Source organism: Orbicella faveolata, unplaced genomic scaffold (genome assembly GCF_042242905.1).
Source record: "Orbicella faveolata isolate gen_17 unplaced genomic scaffold, um_ofav_v1 contig_27, whole genome shotgun sequence".
NCBI lineage: Eukaryota > Metazoa > Cnidaria > Anthozoa > Scleractinia > Merulinidae > Orbicella > Orbicella faveolata.
In genome coordinates, this window is record NW_028301555.1 from 2,817,776 (window position 1) to 2,831,239 (window position 13,464).

The 13,464-nt window shown below is 40.4% G+C and overlaps 1 pseudogene across 1 annotated transcript in view; it reads left to right on the forward strand.

Annotated features, from left to right (window-relative positions):
• The window catches only part of LOC110058648 (uncharacterized), a 40,754-nt pseudogene extending 27,614 nt beyond the window's left edge, over positions 1 to 13,140 (forward strand). The window contains exons 11-12 of the transcript XR_016209323.1: positions 679 to 4,127; positions 5,892 to 13,140. The product of XR_016209323.1 is annotated as an uncharacterized LOC110058648 (transcript). The remainder of the gene's footprint in view (positions 1 to 678; positions 4,128 to 5,891) is intronic.
• The last annotated feature ends 324 nt before the right edge of the window (positions 13,141 to 13,464 follow it).

The window sequence follows — 13,464 nt, forward strand, 5'->3', positions numbered from 1 at the left end:
TTCTTTAAGGTTTTATCACCCATTTGAAGAACGGGTAGATATCCAAAACGGATAAACTAGTTGGATTTGGTTGGGAAAAGTTAGAAAATCGGCGGAGCAAAATTTACACCTCTACACGCCAGCGCAACCGCTGACAGTATTCTTCCTTATTCATAAATGTCATAATCACTGCATACCCAATTTTAAGTCAAGTAAGAGACGGACCATAGTGTTATTGTTAAGAAGGGAGGGAAGGGGATTACCCCGTTCATTGACGGTGTGTTTCTTATTGGAATCGTCAAAAAACAAAAAACAAAAACACGAACGAAGTAAGATGAATAAAATTATCCACAACGAACAAAACAGTAGACATTTGTTATAGGGAAAACCTTGCTGACGTTAAGGTGAAACAAAATGGCCGGGAAAGTTATCAAACCCACCCCAACCCTGTTCAAAAATTAAATTTAAAAAAAATCCGTCCCCACACCCGTCTTCAGTTCGAGGTCAAATTAGCAAATTATGTACCGTATGCGTGACTTAGTTTCATCACGCACATTGAGACATGTCACAATTCCTTGAATGTCTGCGTAGGAGCGTTTATCGTTACAACATGCAGCTATAAGTAAATAAAAGGAAAAGTGGAAAAGAAAAACTTGAAGTTGAACCCACAATTAAAACCTGGGCGTATTTTCACTACAGGAATTTTGACGATGGAGTACACGTTAGAGCAATTGAACTATTTTCGCATTTGTTACATCGCCTTTAACTTGGTTCCCGAAGGACTACGACAAGTCTTCAAGCAAGAATGGGATTTCCTATACAAAACAACACCTGGAGAATGGAAAGATACACCAAAAAATGGTTCAGACTTTTATAATAAGGAGTCTAGAAAAAGCCGCTCCAAGAATTCGCGATATCTGGCAACTATACAAAACGGTAACACGGCAGAGTAGGACTGTAGCTGTTTGTTTTTCGTGATCCTGTTCTCAGATAGCATTGGCACAACGCTGAGTGCAGCCATCAAGAAAGAAGTCGATGATCTTCGCCTAGTCCGAAATGACATCGCTCATATCAGCGAGGCGAAACTTACTGATGCTGAATTCAGCGGATATGTCGGAAGAGTGTTGCTGGCGTTCAACTCTTTGAGTCTTCCGATCAGTGATATAGAGGCGGTTAAAAACCAGACCAGCTTTCCCACGGCAGAAGTAAACAACTTGATGGCACAGGTTGCTAATCTTCAATCGGAATTAAAAGAAGTCAAATGTGATTTACAAGTGGCACAAGACACGATACAGGAAAAGGAAGAGCAGGTTGAATGTCTTACGCAAGAGATTAATTCCAAAATTGAGTCTTTCTGTAATCTCACTTTCAAGCCATCTCACCAAATCATCAGACGTTCAAATGACGTCACAAGGATCATGGTAAAAATGCAAGAGCTTGACGATGGAAGTAACGGAGCAGTCAGTACCATTTATTTATCAGGAAATCCTGGATGTGGCAAAACTCAACTTGCGCGTCAAATTGGAGAAGAGTTTTTTACAAAAGGATCAGGTGAAAGCGAAGGCTTGACGTTCGTTGCAACCCTGAATGCTGAAACCCTTGAAACACTAGCTGAGTCGTATCTCAGTCAGGCTAGACAGTTGGGAATTACTGAATACGCCCTCACCAAACTGGATACGGCGGAAGAAGCCAACCCCAAGGAAAGAATTCAGCAACTCCGGTCTTTAATTTTCCCGCAGTTTAAACAGTTCTCAAAATGGTTAATAATAGCAGACAACGTTGTTAACCTGTCCTTGGTTTATGAGTACCTACCTCAAACCGCCAGTGAAGAGTGGGGTCACGGTCGGGTGCTGATTACAACTCAAGATAACAGTGCAATTCCTACAAATGCTCCTCATACTTACCATGAGTCACTCAGTGCAGGAATGCAGCCCGAGGACGCAGTCGAGCTATTGAAACAAATATCGGAAATGTCCAATAACGAGAAAGTTCAAACGGTTGCTAAGGAACTAGACTATCAGCCGCTTTCCTTAGCAGCCGCTGCATCTTACGTGCAATTTGTGAATCGTTCTCCAACCTATGACTGGTCAAACTTCTTGACAACACTTGCGGGTGTCGAACGTGAAGTAACAGAAGAACGTCTTACTCAAGTGAATCTTGCGTATCCGAAAAAGATGACTGAAGTAATTCAATTGGCAATAGATACAACTTTGAAAAGCAATGAAGTTCTTCGCCAGACATTTCTCTTTTTATCGCTATGTGATTCGGAACCTGTCCCAATTCAAGCAGCTGTCAATTTTGTCAATGCTCGCACTTCGCGACAGACTGACGAGTTAATCAAAGCAAAAATTTTAACCTCTTCCTTAATTATGCGTTTATACAGTGAGGATGAGGCACTCAGCTATTTAAGAGTGCATACTGTTGTTCATCAAATACTCAGGAAAACATCACTGATGGAGATCACAGAGAAACATGAGTGTTTATCTGTAGCAGTTCAGGTCTTTCACTGCCTTATTGAGTCGGAGCAGAATCGTTTACGTGAAAGTGGGGACGTTTGTTTATTGTTACGACGGATTACAACTCATTGCAAAGCGTTGTATGAAACTCTTACCAACACTTTTCCTGCGGAAGTTGTTTGGGTGAAGGAGTTAGCACCCTTCATTTCTCCTGACAGTGTCATTTCCTGGCTTTGTTCAACGGCCAGTGTGTTTTGTAACCTTACTAATTCATCCAATGCGATACTATTTTCAACGTCAGCCTATGATTTTGCTCAATATATAAGTAGCACACGAGAGGGCGACATAATTAAAGCATATGTTTTCCATGTGCATGGGTTAGCATTGTCAATGAAATGCCAGTATAAATCATCAATATCGTGCCATGAGGAGGCTACCAAGATTTATACTGCAATTTATGGTGGGCATCACTGGAAGGTAGCCGCAAGTTATATAAACTTGGGAGGTGTTTATCAAGCTCTTGGACAATACAATGAAGCCACAGAATACCTCGACAAGGCACTGATGATCACGAAAAACATTTTCGGCGAGGAACATGCTAATGTCCCAACAAGCTATAACAACTTGGGAAATGTTTATCAAGATCTTGGACAGTACAATGAAGCAAAAGAATATCACAAGAAAGCACTGATCATCACGAAAAAGATTTTCGGCGAGAAACATGCTAATGTCGCAACAAGCTATAACAACTTGGGAAATGTTTATCAAGCTCTTGGACAGTACAATGAAGCCAAAGAATACTTCGAGAAGGCACTGATCATCACGAAAAACATTTTCGGCGAGGAACATGCTAATGTCGCAACAAGTTTTAACAACTTGGGAAGTGTTTATCAAGCTCTTGGACAGTTCAATAAAGCCAAAGAATACCTCGAGAAGGCCCTGATCATGAAGAAAAAGATTTTCGGCGAGGAACATGCTAATGTCGCAACAAGTTATAACAACTTGGGAAGTGTTTATCAAGCTCTTGGACAGTTTAATCAAGCCAAAGAACACCTCGAGAAGGCACTGATCATCTACAAAAAGATTTTCGGCGAGGAACATGCTAATCTCGCAACAAGTTATAACAACTTAGGAAGTGTTTATCAACATCTTGGAAAGTACGATAAAGCGAAACAATATCTCGAGAAAGCACTGATCATCACGAAAAAGATTTTCGGCGAGGAGCATGCCAATGTCTCAACAAGTTACAACAACTTAGGAAGTGTTTATCAAGACCTTGGACAGTACAATGAAGCCAAAGAATATCACGAGAAAGCACTGATCCTCACGAAAAAGATTTTCGGCGAGAAACATGCTTATGTCGCAACAAGTTATAACAACTTGGGAGGTGTTTATCGAGCTTTTGGACAGTTCAATGAAGCCAAAGAATACCTCGCGAAGGCACTGATCATCACAAAAATGATTTTCGGCGAGAACCATGCTAAGGTCGCAACAAGTTATAACAACTTGGGAAGTGTTTATCAAGGTCTTGGACAGTACAATGAAGCAAAAGAATACGTTGAGAAGGCACTAGTTATCGCAAAACAGATTTTCGGGGAGGATTATGGTGAGGTCGCAACAAGTTATAACAACTTGGGAAATGTTTATCAAGATCTTGGACAATACAATGAAGCCAAACAATACTACGAAAAGGCACTCATCATCTGGAGAAATATTTTCGACGACGAACATGCTAATGTCGTCAAAAGTTTTAACAACTTGGCAAGTGTTTGTCAAGCTCTAGGACAGTACAATGAAGCCAAAGAATATTACGAGAAAGTACTGATCATCGCGAAAAAGATTTTCGGCGAGGAAGATGCTAATGTTGCAACAAGTCTTGGCAACTTGGGAAGTGTTAATCAAGCTCTTGGACAGTACAATGAAGCCAAACAATACTTCGAGAAGGCACTGATCATCGAGAAAAAGATTTTCGGTGACGACCATGGTAATCTCGCAACAAGTTATAACAACTTGGGAAGTGTTTACCAAGCTCTTGGACAGTGCAATGAAGCCAAAGAATACCTCGAGAAGGCACTGAGTATCACGAAAAAGATTTTCGGCGAGGAACATGCTTATGTCGGCAAAAGTTGTAACAACTTGGCAAGTGCTTGTCAAGCTCTTGGACAGTACAATGAAGCCATAGAATATTACGAGAAAGAACTGATCATCGCGAAAAAGATTTTCGGCGAGGAAGATGCTAATGTTGCAACAAATCTTAGCAACTTGGGAAGTGTTTATCAAGCTCTTGGACACTACAATGAAGCCAAACAATACTTCGAGAAGACACTGATCATCGAGAAAAAGATTTTCGGTGAGGAACATGGTAATCTCGCAACAAGTTATAACAACTTGGGAAGTGTTTACCAAGCTCTTGGACAGTGCAATGAAGCCAAAGAATACCTCGAGAAGGCAGTGATCATCGGCAAAAAATTTTTTAGCGAGGAACATGCTAATCTCGGAATAAGTTATTACAACTTGGGAAATGTTTATCAAGCTCTTGCACAATACAATGAAGCCAAAGAATACCTCGTAAATGCACTGATTATAACGAAAAAGATTTTCGGCGAGGAACATGCTAATGTCGCAACAAGTTATAACAACTTGGGAAATGTTTATCAAGATCTTGGACAATACAATGAAGCCAAACAATACTACGAGAAGGCACTCATCATCTGGAGAACTATTTTCGACGACGAACATGCTAATGTCGTCAAAAGTTTTAACAACTTGGCAAGTGTTTGTCAAGCTCTAGGACAGTACAATGAAGCCAAAGAATATTACGAGAAAGTACTGATCATCGCGAAAAAGATTTTCGGCGAGGAAGATGCTAATGTTGCAACAAGTCTTGGCAACTTGGGAAGTGTTAATCAAGCTCTTGGACACTACAATGAAGCCAAACAATACTTCGAGAAGGCACTGATCATCGAGAAAAAGATTTTCGGTGACGACCATGGTAATCTCGCAACAAGTTATAACAACTTAGGAAGTGTTTATCAACATCTTGGACAGTGCAATGAAGCCAAAGAATACCTCGAGAAGGCACTGATCATCGGCAAAAAATATTTTAGCGAAGAACATGCTAACGTCGGAACAAGTTACTACAACTTGGGAAATGTTTATCAAGCTCTTGGACAGTACAATGAAGCCAAAGAATACCTCGAGAAAGCACTGATTATCACGAAAAAGATTGTCGGCGAGGAACATGCTTCTGTTGCAACAAGTTATGACAAGTTGGGAAGTGCTTGTCAAGCTCTTGGACAGTACAATAAAGCTAAAGAATACCTCGAGAAGGCACTCACCATCACGAAAAACATTTTCGGCAAGGAACATGGTAATCTTGCAAGAAGTTATAACAACTTGGCAAGTGTTTGTCAAGCTCTTGGACAGTACAATCAAGCCAAAGACTACCTCGAGAAGGCACTGATTATCACGAAAAAGATTGTGGGCGAGGAACATCCTTCTGTTGCAACAAGTTATAACAACTTGGGAAATGTTTATCAAGATCTTGGACAGTACAATGAAACCAAACAATATTACGAGAAGGCACTCATCATCTGGAGAAATATTTTCGACGACGAACATGCTAATGTCGTCAAAAGTTTTAACAACTTGGCAAGTGTTTGTCAAGCTCTAGGACAGTACAATGAAGCCAAAGAATATTACGAGAAAGTACTGATCATCGCGAAAAAGATTTTCGGCGAGGAAGATGCTAATGTTGCAACAAGTCTTGGCAACTTGGGAAGTGTTAATCAAGCTCTTGGACACTACAATGAAGCCAAACAATACTTCGAGAAGGCACTGATCATCGAGAAAAAGATTTTCGGTGAGGAACATGGTAATCTCGCAACAAGTTATAACAACTTGGTAAGTGTTTACCAAGCTCTTGGACAGTGCAATGAAGCCAAAGAATACCTCGAGAAGGCACTGATCATCGGCAAAAAATATTTTAGCGAAGAACATGCTAACGTCGGAACAAGTTACTACAACTTGGGAAAAGTTTATCAAGCTCTTGGACAGTACAATGAAGCCAAAGAATACCTCGAGAAAGCACTGATTATCACGAAAAAGATTGTCGGCGAGGAACATGCTTCTGTTGCAACAAGTTATGACAAGTTGGGAAGTGTTTGTGAATCTCTTGGACAGTACAATGAAGCCAAAGAATACCTGGAGAAGGCACTGATTATAACGAAAAAGATTTTCGGCGAGGAACACGCTTATGTCGCCAAAAGTTATAACAACTTGGGAAGTGCTTGTGAAGCTTTTGGACAGTACAATGAAGCCATAGAATATTACGAGAAAGAACTGATCATCGCGAAAAAGATTTTCGGTGAGAAACATGCTAATGTTGCAACAAATCTTAGCAACTTGGGAAGTGTTAATCAAGCTCTTGGACAGTACAATGAAGCCAAACAATACTTCGAGAAGGCACTGATCATCAAGAAAAAGATTTTCGGTGAGGAACATGGTAATCTCGCAACAAGTTATAACAACTTGGGAAGTGTTTACCAAGCTCTTGGACAGTGCAATGAAGCCAAAGAATACCTCGAGAAGGCAGTGATCATCGGCAAAAAATTTTTTAGCGAGGAACATGCTAATCTCGGAATAAGTTATTACAACTTGGGAAAAGTTTATCAAGCTCTTGGACAGTACAATGAAGCCAAAGAATACCTCGAGAAAGCACTGATTATCACGAAAAAGATTGTCGGCGAGGAACATGCTTCTGTTGCAACAAGTTATGACAAGTTGGGAAGTGTTTGTGAATCTCTTGGACAGTACAATGAAGCCAAAGAATACCTGGAGAAGGCACTGATTATAACGAAAAAGATTTTCGGCGAGGAACACGCTTATGTCGCCAAAAGTTATAACAACTTGGGAAGTGCTTGTGAAGCTTTTGGACAGTACAATGAAGCCATAGAATATTACGAGAAAGAACTGATCATCGCGAAAAAGATTTTCGGTGAGAAACATGCTAATGTTGCAACAAATCTTAGCAACTTGGGAAGTGTTAATCAAGCTCTTGGACAGTACAATGAAGCCAAACAATACTTCGAGAAGGCACTGATCATCAAGAAAAAGATTTTCGGTGAGGAACATGGTAATCTCGCAACAAGTTATAACAACTTGGGAAGTGTTTACCAAGCTCTTGGACAGTGCAATGAAGCCAAAGAATACCTCGAGAAGGCAGTGATCATCGGCAAAAAATTTTTTAGCGAGGAACATGCTAATCTCGGAATAAGTTATTACAACTTGGGAAATGTTTATCACGCTCTTGGACAGTACAATGAAGCCAAAGAATACCTCGAAAAGGCACTGATTATCACGAAAAAGATTGTCGGCGAGGAACATGCTTCTGTTGCAACAAGTTATGACAAGTTGGGAAGTGTTTGTCAAGTTCTTGGACAGTACAATAAAGCTAAAGAATACCTCGAGAAGGCACTGATCATCGCGAAAAACATTTTCGGCAAGGAACATGGTAATCTTGCAAGAAGTTATAACAACTTGGCAAGTGTTTGTCAAGCTCTTGGACAGTACAATCAAGCCAAAGACTACCTCGAGAAGGCACTGATTATCACGAAAAAGATTGTGGGCGAGGAACATCCTTCTGTTGCAACAAGTTATAACAACTTGGGAAATGTTTATCAAGATCTTGGACAATACAATGAAGCCAAACAATACTACGAGAAGGCACTCATCATCTGGAGAAATATTTTCGACGACGAACATGCTAATGTCGTCAAAAGTTTTAACAACTTGGGAAGTGTTTGTCAAGCTCTAGGACAGTACAATGAAGCCAAAGAATATTACGAGAAAGTACTGATCATCGCGAAAAAGATTTTCGGCGAGGAAGATGCTAATGTTGCAACAAGTCTTGGCAACTTGGGAAGTGTTAATCAAGCTCTTGGACACTACAATGAAGCCAAACAATACTTCGAGAAGGCACTGATCATCGAGAAAAAGATTTTCGGTGAGGAACATGGTAATCTCGCAACAAGTTATAACAACTTGGTAAGTGTTTACCAAGCTCTTGGACAGTGCAATGAAGCCAAAGAATACCTCGAGAAGGCACTGATCATCGGCAAAAAATATTTTAGCGAAGAACATGCTAACGTCGGAACAAGTTACTACAACTTGGGAAAAGTTTATCAAGCTCTTGGACAGTACAATGAAGCCAAAGAATACCTCGAGAAAGCACTGATTATCACGAAAAAGATTGTCGGCGAGGAACATGCTTCTGTTGCAACAAGTTATGACAAGTTGGGAAGTGTTTGTGAATCTCTTGGACAGTACAATGAAGCCAAAGAATACCTGGAGAAGGCACTGATTATAACGAAAAAGATTTTCGGCGAGGAACACGCTTATGTCGCCAAAAGTTATAACAACTTGGGAAGTGCTTGTGAAGCTTTTGGACAGTACAATGAAGCCATAGAATATTACGAGAAAGAACTGATCATCGCGAAAAAGATTTTCGGTGAGAAACATGCTAATGTTGCAACAAATCTTAGCAACTTGGGAAGTGTTAATCAAGCTCTTGGACAGTACAATGAAGCCAAACAATACTTCGAGAAGGCACTGATCATCAAGAAAAAGATTTTCGGTGAGGAACATGGTAATCTCGCAACAAGTTATAACAACTTGGGAAGTGTTTACCAAGCTCTTGGACAGTGCAATGAAGCCAAAGAATACCTCGAGAAGGCAGTGATCATCGGCAAAAAATTTTTTAGCGAGGAACATGCTAATCTCGGAATAAGTTATTACAACTTGGGAAAAGTTTATCAAGCTCTTGGACAGTACAATGAAGCCAAAGAATACCTCGAGAAAGCACTGATTATCACGAAAAAGATTGTCGGCGAGGAACATGCTTCTGTTGCAACAAGTTATGACAAGTTGGGAAGTGTTTGTGAATCTCTTGGACAGTACAATGAAGCCAAAGAATACCTGGAGAAGGCACTGATTATAACGAAAAAGATTTTCGGCGAGGAACACGCTTATGTCGCCAAAAGTTATAACAACTTGGGAAGTGCTTGTGAAGCTTTTGGACAGTACAATGAAGCCATAGAATATTACGAGAAAGAACTGATCATCGCGAAAAAGATTTTCGGTGAGAAACATGCTAATGTTGCAACAAATCTTAGCAACTTGGGAAGTGTTAATCAAGCTCTTGGACAGTACAATGAAGCCAAACAATACTTCGAGAAGGCACTGATCATCAAGAAAAAGATTTTCGGTGAGGAACATGGTAATCTCGCAACAAGTTATAACAACTTGGGAAGTGTTTACCAAGCTCTTGGACAGTGCAATGAAGCCAAAGAATACCTCGAGAAGGCAGTGATCATCGGCAAAAAATTTTTTAGCGAGGAACATGCTAATCTCGGAATAAGTTATTACAACTTGGGAAATGTTTATCACGCTCTTGGACAGTACAATGAAGCCAAAGAATACCTCGAAAAGGCACTGATTATCACGAAAAAGATTGTCGGCGAGGAACATGCTTCTGTTGCAACAAGTTATGACAAGTTGGGAAGTGTTTGTCAAGTTCTTGGACAGTACAATAAAGCTAAAGAATACCTCGAGAAGGCACTGATCATCGCGAAAAACATTTTCGGCAAGGAACATGGTAATCTTGCAAGAAGTTATAACAACTTGGCAAGTGTTTGTCAAGCTCTTGGACAGTACAATCAAGCCAAAGACTACCTCGAGAAGGCACTGATTATCACGAAAAAGATTGTGGGCGAGGAACATCCTTCTGTTGCAACAAGTTATAACAACTTGGGAAATGTTTATCAAGATCTTGGACAATACAATGAAGCCAAACAATACTACGAGAAGGCACTCATCATCTGGAGAAATATTTTCGACGACGAACATGCTAATGTCGTCAAAAGTTTTAACAACTTGGGAAGTGTTTGTCAAGCTCTAGGACAGTACAATGAAGCCAAAGAATATTACGAGAAAGTACTGATCATCGCGAAAAAGATTTTCGGCGAGGAAGATGCTAATGTTGCAACAAGTCTTGGCAACTTGGGAAGTGTTAATCAAGCTCTTGGACACTACAATGAAGCCAAACAATACTTCGAGAAGGCACTGATCATCGAGAAAAAGATTTTCGGTGACGACCATGGTAATCTCGCAACAAGTTATAACAACTTGGGAAGTGTTTACCAAGCTCTTGGACAGTGCAATGAAGCCAAAGAATACCTCGAGAAGGCACTGATCATCGGCAAAAAATATTTTAGCGAAGAACATGCTAACGTCGGAACAAGTTACTACAACTTGGGAAATGTTTATCAAGCTCTTGGACAGTACAATGAAGCCAAAGAATACCTCGAGAAAGCACTGATTATCACGAAAAAGATTGTCGGCGAGGAACATGCTTCTGTTGCAACAAGTTATGACAAGTTGGGAAGTGCTTGTCAAGCTCTTGGACAGTACAATGAAGCCAAAGAATACCTCGAGAAAGCACTGATTATCACGAAAAAGATTGTGGGCGAGGAACATGCTTCTGTTGCAACAAGTTATGACAAGTTGGGAAGTGCTTGTCAAGCTCTTGGACAGTACAATGAAGCCAAAGAATACCTGGAGAAGGCACTGATTATCACGAAAAAGATTTTCGGCGAGGAACACGCTTATGTCGCCAAAAGTTATAACAACTTGGGAAGTGTTTGTCAAGCTTTTGGACAGTACAATGAAGCCATAGAATATTACGAGAAAGAACTGATCATCGCGAAAAAGATTTTCGGTGAGAAACATGCTAATGTTGCAACAAATCTTAGCAACTTGGGAAGTGTTAATCAAGCTCTTGGACAGTACAATGAAGCCAAACAATACTTCGAGAAGGCACTGATCATCAAGAAAAAGATTTTCGGTGAGGAACATGGTAATCTCGCAACAAGTTATAACAACTTGGGAAGTGTTTACCAAGCTCTTGGACAGTGCAATGAAGCCAAAGAATACCTCGAGAAGGCAGTGATCATCGGCAAAAAATTTTTTAGCGAGGAACATGCTAATCTCGGAATAAGTTATTACAACTTGGGAAATGTTTATCACGCTCTTGGACAGTACAATGAAGCCAAAGAATACCTCGAAAAGGCACTGATTATCACGAAAAAGATTGTCGGCGAGGAACATGCTTCTGTTGCAACAAGTTATGACAAGTTGGGAAGTGTTTGTCAAGTTCTTGGACAGTACAATAAAGCTAAAGAATACCTCGAGAAGGCACTCACCATCACGAAAAACATTTTCGGCAAGGAACATGGTAATCTTGCAAGAAGTTATAACAACTTGGCAAGTGTTTGTCAAGCTCTTGGACAGTACAATCAAGCCAAAGACTACCTCGAGAAGGCACTGATTATCACGAAAAAGATTGTGGGCGAGGAACATCCTTCTGTTGCAACAAGTTATAACAACTTGGGAAATGTTTATCAAGATCTTGGACAGTACAATGAAGCCAAACAATACTACGAGAAGGCACTCATCATCTGGAGAACTATTTTCGACGACGAACATGCTAATGTCGTCAAAAGTTTTAACAACTTGGCAAGTGTTTGTCAAGCTCTAGGACAGTACAATGAAGCCAAAGAATATTACGAGAAAGTACTGATCATCGCGAAAAAGATTTTCGGCGAGGAAGATGCTAATGTTGCAACAAGTCTTGGCAACTTGGGAAGTGTTAATCAAGCTCTTGGACAGTACAATGAAGCCAAACAATATTTCGAGAAGGCACTGATCATCGAGAAAAAGATTTTCGGTGACGACCATGGTAATCTCGCAACAAGTTATAACAACTTGGGAAGTGTTTACCAAGCTCTTGGACAGTGCAATGAAGCCAAAGAATACCTCGAGAAGGCACTGATCATCGGCAAAAAATATTTTAGCGAAGAACATGCTAACGTCGGAACAAGTTACTACAACTTGGGAAATGTTTATCAAGCTCTTGGACAGTACAATGAAGCCAAAGAATACCTCGAGAAAGCACTGATTATCACGAAAAAGATTGTCGGCGAGGAACATGCTTCTGTTGCAACAAGTTATGACAAGTTGGGAAGTGTTTGTCAAGCTCTTGGACAGTACAATAAAGCTAGAGAATACCTCGAGATGGCACTGATAATCACGAAAAATATTTTCAGCAAGGAACATGGTAATCTTGCAAGAAGTTATAACAACTTGGGAAGTGTTTGTCAAGCTCTTGGACAATACAATGAAGCCAAAGAATATTACGAGAAAGTACTGATTATCGCGAAAAAGATTTTCGGCGAGGAACATGCTAATGTTGCAACAAGTCTTAGCAATTTGGGAGTTGTTAATCAAGCTCTTGGACAGTACAATGAAGCCAAAGAATACTTCGAGAAGGCACTGATAATCTGGAAAAAGATTTTCGGTGAGGAGCATGCTAATGTTGCAACAAGTTATACCAATATAGGAAGTGTTTATGAAGCACTTGGAAAGGACAATGAAGCAAGAGAATACCTTGACAAGGCACTGATCATGACGAGAAAGATTTTCCGCGAGGAACATGCTAATGTCGCAACAAGGGATAACAACTTGGGAAATGTGTAACAAGCTCCTGGACTGTACAATAAAGGCTAAGAATATCACGAGAGGGCACTCATCATTACGAAAAAGACTTTCGGCGAGGAACACGCTAATGTCGCAGGAAGCTATAGCAACTTGGTAGCATCTAGGACGTAAAAATGAAGCAGAAGAATACCACGAGAAGGCACTTTTCACGAATACTCGCTGCTGTAGCAAGAAGCTAGAACAACCTGGCAAACGTTTATCAAGCTCTTAAATAGTGCCGTAAAGGAGACAAATGCCTTAACAACGCCAGAGAGATCCTTAGACTCTGCGATCAAACAAAAGGACAGATAGCACATCCTTAGGTAGTAGGAAGTTGCCTGAGAGAGCAAAACCAAACAGTGAGTAAGGATTGAATTTATTCTATTCTAACAATTGTAAGTGGGGATCGTGAGCGAACCCAGATCTCCTACGGCCA